Source organism: Tenrec ecaudatus, chromosome 7 (genome assembly GCF_050624435.1).
Source record: "Tenrec ecaudatus isolate mTenEca1 chromosome 7, mTenEca1.hap1, whole genome shotgun sequence".
Lineage (NCBI taxonomy): Eukaryota > Metazoa > Chordata > Mammalia > Afrosoricida > Tenrecidae > Tenrec > Tenrec ecaudatus.
This window is the reverse complement of record NC_134536.1, coordinates 22,975,194-22,981,184: the sequence shown is the minus strand read 5'-3', so window position 1 is coordinate 22,981,184 and position 5,991 is coordinate 22,975,194. Positions and strand designations below refer to the sequence as shown.

Genomic DNA, 5,991 nt, shown 5'->3' with positions numbered 1-5,991 from the left:
ATCAGGAGAGACCAGCCCATGGAGAAGGACATCATGCTTGGGACAGAGTCAGCGCCAAAAGAGGAAGAATATCCATTACAACGGGCTCACACATAACCGGGACTGAGAATGACCTTGGACGCGGCGCTATTTCCTTCAGCATACTTGTACTATCTGGGACTAATCTGAATCAGCACCAACTGGAGGGCAATGATCAATCACACAATCGGTAAATAGTCAAAATGTCTAGCATGTGCTCACCAACTCTAGAAAGATCCTGTTCTTTTGGACTGGTGGCCGGTACACCCTCAGAGAGTATGATCAGGGAATGTCAGCCATGGTTCTGGACTGAACACCATCAGCAAAACATATTTTCATAAATACAATGAGATGGGTTGCTTTCTTCCCTTATGTGCATCTGAGCTGGGTTGACTGTTCATATTTCATTTTCATGTCTACTTGTGAATTGCTTCTGTTTTCTCTTGTTTGATAGCTTGCATAATTATCCTTATGTGATAGAACGTTACTTTTTCTTCAAAATCAGTTTTATTGAAACATAATTTACCGTGCTTGCTTCGGCAGCACATATACTAAAATTGGAACAATCCAGAGGAGGTTAGCATGGCCCCTGTACAAGGATGGCATGCAAATTTGTGAAGTGTTCCATATTAAAAATATATAATTTACCTTCTGTAAAATGTTCCTTTTTATGCATAGGAGAAGTAGGGAACTGCCAACCAAGCACACTTTAAAATACTGGACAACCATCCATTTCTCTTTTTGCCCCAGCTTGTCACCTTGACTGAGCAACTAGGACGCCAATGTGGGGGAACCTTTGTGTAGCAGGGAATGTCACCTGGGAAGGCAGTGAATTGCTTCATTATTACCGTTAATCCATAGTCTTAAATCAGTTCACAAGGGAGAGGACACTGCAGTGCAATGGCTCTCGGTATACACATACTTTCATTTCAAGGGACTTCAAAAAGTTCATGGGAAGAAGTGAACAGATCGTGGAAAATCGCATGAACGTTTCGAAGCCCTCTTGCATTAACTAGCAATAATTTCTTACTTAAAAAATAATAATAATATGCTTTAAAATACCTTTTTTAGAGCCCTGAATGGAAGTGTTTAAGTGCTCAGGGAGGAACTGAAAGGTCAGCAATTCAAGCCCATCAGCCACTCCCTGGGAGAAACATACAGGAAGTCTGCTTCTGTCTTCACCACCTTGGACATCCGATGGGGCTATTACCAGCACTTAAACTGAAGGCTAAAACAGTGGGCCACAAAGGTCCTTTACTAGATCTCTTTCCTTGGGCAAAATACTTAAGTTCTTCTTTGTTATCCAATGCTTTTGTATCGGAAACCTCACAACTGAGTGGCTTCCATTGACAACTTCAGTCTCTCATGGTTCTGGAAGCTAGACATCTGAATTCATGACACTGGCCGTGGCAGATGTGGACTTTGGAGGAAGGCCCTTGTTTCTGCCAGTGCTGCAGCCTTGGCTCCTTGGCAGTTTTCACTTGACGCTTACCTTCTCAGGTGGTCTGTTGGCTTCCGGGTCAGGTCTAATCTGTTCTTTTTAGAACTCTTCACAAAGAAAACTGGATTATGTCCCATCATCAAGATTCTCACTCATATTTTTGGTGAAACAATTCAATCTAAGACACTCCTCCAAGCTTCTCATTTACAAAAAAGAGACAATATTATCTAAGTGATAGGTCCGTTGTAAGAATTTAAGGAACAAATAAAAGAGAGCATATGTAAAACAGTCAGCAAGGTGCCTAGAAAACAGCAATTGTTCAGCTACTTTAAGCCTTCCTGTTTTCAACCTCCCTTTCCCACCTATATCTATCCTGTCTGATGATGAAGTCCTTCACCATTCCCATGGCTTTTCTATTCATTTTTTTTAGACAACTGAATTCAAAATCATTATAAAATGTAAAACAGAGTCTCACGTAGAAGTTAGAAGGTCTCATTTCAAATAAGAACGAAAACTATTAACGTGATATAAAGTCACGTCTTCTCTCGGGCCCTGCCTCAGGCCACTAGGAGTCTTCAGTGGTCAATGGAGTTGCGATACCACCAATCTTCAGACCACCTGAGACTCACGGGGCCACTGGATGGATGGCTACCTTGAGTGCATTCCCTTGGTCTGCTCAGACGATTCTCCTGGGCTCTCCTGCCCCGTGGCTCTCTGGACCTGGTGCTGCATCTCTTATTTCTGTTAGATCCTTATAACTCCTTTTCAGACCCTAGAACCTACACCTTATGCAGCCAACTTGAATACACTCCAAGAAGAACCTCCTCCGACACAATTCATTCTTTCCCACTGGTCCACAGACCCATCCTCGAGCCCACCTGTCTGGAGTCGAAAAACTCGTTTGACTCATGACCGAAGTAGTTAGGAATGAAGAAATAAAAGGCAGAATCTCAGTAATGAAGAAATTAATCTTCAACTGCTCCCTCTTCAAACAAGTAAAGGGCTGAATTGTGTGCTAAAATACGACTTGTCTAATTCCAAAGATCTTGTCATTGCGTTTTCCTATAAACACAGGGTCAGTGTTCAATAGAGACATGTTGAAACTGCATGTCCAGCATGGCATGAAAAGCCCTGAGAGACATAGACAGAACCAATCAATTTAAGTAGAAAAGGATTTTTCTCAAACATTTGCGAGAACTGTTTACCTCCAGTCCAGCTACAGCTGTAATGAGTTAACTCAGATTACGTTTGGTAATTTTCTCAAATCTTCCTTTTCTTCCAAACACTGGCATTCATTAGCAATTACGGATTCAGCACGTTCACTAAATGAAACTTGAATATTATATCCCAGCCACCTGACTCCTGATAATAAAACTCCATCTATCATCTGAATACTCCAGTAGGAAAAAAATGCAGGCTTTACTAATGCCATAGTGTTGGCTCTGATTTTATTATTTTACTACCTAGTCAATGTACCATGTTAATCACTGCACACTTGAGCAAGAACACTTTTATTCGTGGAGTATTTAGTCCTAAGTTGGTATTTGACCAAAATAATTGAACAGTTGCTGAACGGTGTTAAGGTTTTCTTTCTTTTCTTTCTTTCTTTCTTTCTTTCTTTCTTTCTTTCTTTCTTTCTTTCTTTCTTTCTTCTTTCTTTCGTTCTGTTGTATGTTTCTCACAAACACTCATTGTCAAAGGCAGCTGAGAGACACATTTAGAGGAAAGCAGTATGTTTTATTTGTCATGTTTCATTGTTCTGCCCCTGTAGGCCTAGCGCTTCCACAATGTTCCAGAGCCCCTGGAGGTCCATGACCTAGCTGGAAAGCTGTCCATGGCAGGTCACCTTTAGGCTCAGGAGCTGGAAAGAATCAGAAAGAACCATTCCTTGGAGAGGTTTGGAGCATTATTTCATAAGCCTATATGAGAAATCTTTTCTTAAAACTATATGCCCTCCTGAGAGCACAGCTATAAACAACTCATCTTGACGAGTGTACTGTAATCAGTTGTCATGCATTCAACTCCACTTACGGCCGCCTCGCACATAGAACAGCACTGAACTCCGTCATATCATAGTTGCCACTATGTTTTAATTTCAAGTTTCAGCTATTTTTATCAGTCCATCGAATTTTGGGCCTCCCTTGCCTTTGGTAGCTCTTTACTTTTCCATCCATGATGCACTTCCCTTGAGTTCGGGCTTTCCTGATGATCTGTCCAAAGGAAGCAAAATGAAGTCTTGCCATTCTCATGTCTAAAGAGCATTCTGGTTTTATTTCTTCTAAGACTTATTTTTTAATTGTCTGTCAGTCAACAGTATACTCAACATTCTTCATGAGCACCACAATTTAAATGTATCAATTCTTTATTCATTTCCCAACTTTCACATGTATATGAGCCAATTGGAAACAGTATGTCTTGGGTTAGGCACACCTTAGTCATGAAACTGACATCTTTGCTGTTTAATCCTTAAAAGAGGGCTTTTATAGTAAATTTGTCCAAAGCAATACATTGATTGATTTTTTGTCTTCTGTATCCATAGAACATGAATTATTTATTGATAAACAAATTATACTATTTTTTCTCATTTTTACCTTCAAAGTGTTTGCTTTCAGAGATTCATGGATTTGGTAAGAAAGTTTGACCAGTATTTTAATAAAGAAAATATTTTCCAAAATTATTTAATTAAACATAATGAATTAATATGCAAAATATAAATAGGCCTTCTAAATTCAATGGTATCTTTCCATAGCTAACTAGTGTTCTTTTGATTGCAAGCAACAGAATTGCAACTGAAGCCAACCTATGAATAAAAGAGAAAAAATTGAAATGACATGAAAGTGTGTTAAGGATCCAGAGAGCATGAAGAGTATGGAGTCCACAGAGTTTTCAGTTTATGATTCAAGATAGATCTATGGGATAATAGGGTCCTTCTCTCATTCATCATGTGAAAAGGTGAAATATGTTTTATATAAAAATAATAATAATTCTATATACATATGAAATCAAGAGGTCTTTAGATTTGAAAAACATATGCCATTGTTTCCAGCTTCAGCATTAGGTATATCTGTATATAACTTCAGATTTTTACAGGATCCTTGTGACATTCTGGGACATGAGTTTGGCACATATTTCCTATTTAGTGTTTAGGTGCCTGTCCAACTGTTGTCTGATCATTGGATTATAGCTGAGTGTCCATGCAATTCAATGAAAGGCTGATTTCTACTCCCAAATCTGTTCTTATGAAACAATGAAAACAATTTCTGATGTTTTAAAATCAAAAGGCTGTAGGGGCCTGTAACATAAAATAAGCATCTCCCCGTTCCTTGTTTTTCCATGATGTTCTCTTTAACTGAAATGCCAACACATACATATAGGCCAAACATGCCCACATCTAATTCACACGAGTAAGAAGTTGCAAGCTACTCTATGTATTACTTTAAATTGATGCAAATGGTCACATGGCAAATTGAAGCAGCTGTTATTTATTTGGTTTAGCTGCGTCTACAAAACCTACACAATTATATGACAGTCCTGAATTAATTCTGAAAATTCTGGAAGCAATAGATAGATGATAGATAGATAGATAGATAGATAGCTAATAGGTAGAGATAGGTATTTATTAGGCACAGTAGTACAATAACCAGACAGACTCTGACCAGAGAGTTTTATCAATGCTCTTATGGGGTCTTATGCATTTTAGAAATATTGAAAAAAAACAGAAAATGTTTTCAGCCCTTGTTACTCAGAGTAGCTCAGTGGTAAAACTTCCACCTGGCTTGAAAAATGGCAAGGTACTGGTCACAACTTTAATGCATAAACATGCTTCAAAATATTTGTTTTAGAAAAACTATTTAAATATTCATATTTTCTAAAATATATAAAATGGGATTAATTCATTTTATTATTTAACAAAACATTGTACTAGGAGCTGGGTATTGTGGGAAAAGGTGATAAAATTTGCTTTGGATATGAAGTATTTGAAGGGTTGTCAGGATAGACATATAGGACAGGGAATTAGGTATTCTGCTCTAGATCTGGGTAACGAAATGAGGATTAAATGTGTATAGATGTAGATGTCATTTTTATACAAATTATGATTAATGTAATCACCACAGTGAGATCAGAAGAGGCCCAAGAACAGAAATCAGATATTTAACACACACACACACACACACACACACACACAACCCAAACCCACTGCCATTAAAAGACGTTGAAGGAGAAGTAAATTTCCCCAGAGAAAGAAAAGAGACAAATAGTTAAGAAACTAGAAGTTAGAGTGAAAGTCAGAAAGGAAGTCTCCTCCTGGACACCCAGGGTGAAGACAATTTCAGAAGCAAGTGATCAGCAGTGTCAGATGCTGCAGAGAGAAAGACAAGAATATAAAAAGCAATTTGCTTGGATAATTAATTTATTGAAGTCATTCTAAAAACTAAGATGCACAAGAGTCGTAGGTGAAGACCCCACTTTCAAAGTATTGGAAAATAAGCAGAAATGGCAGACAGGTCATTAAGTGAAGTCTTTGAGGATAG

General features: G+C 38.3%; 1 non-coding gene across 1 annotated transcript; it reads left to right on the top strand.

Annotated features, from left to right (window-relative positions):
• The first annotated feature begins 545 nt into the window (after positions 1-545).
• LOC142453936 (U6 spliceosomal RNA) lies at positions 546-652 on the top strand. The gene has a single exon (XR_012785490.1). It is a non-coding gene; the product is annotated as a U6 spliceosomal RNA (small nuclear RNA).
• Positions 653-5,991: the final 5,339 nt, after the last annotated feature.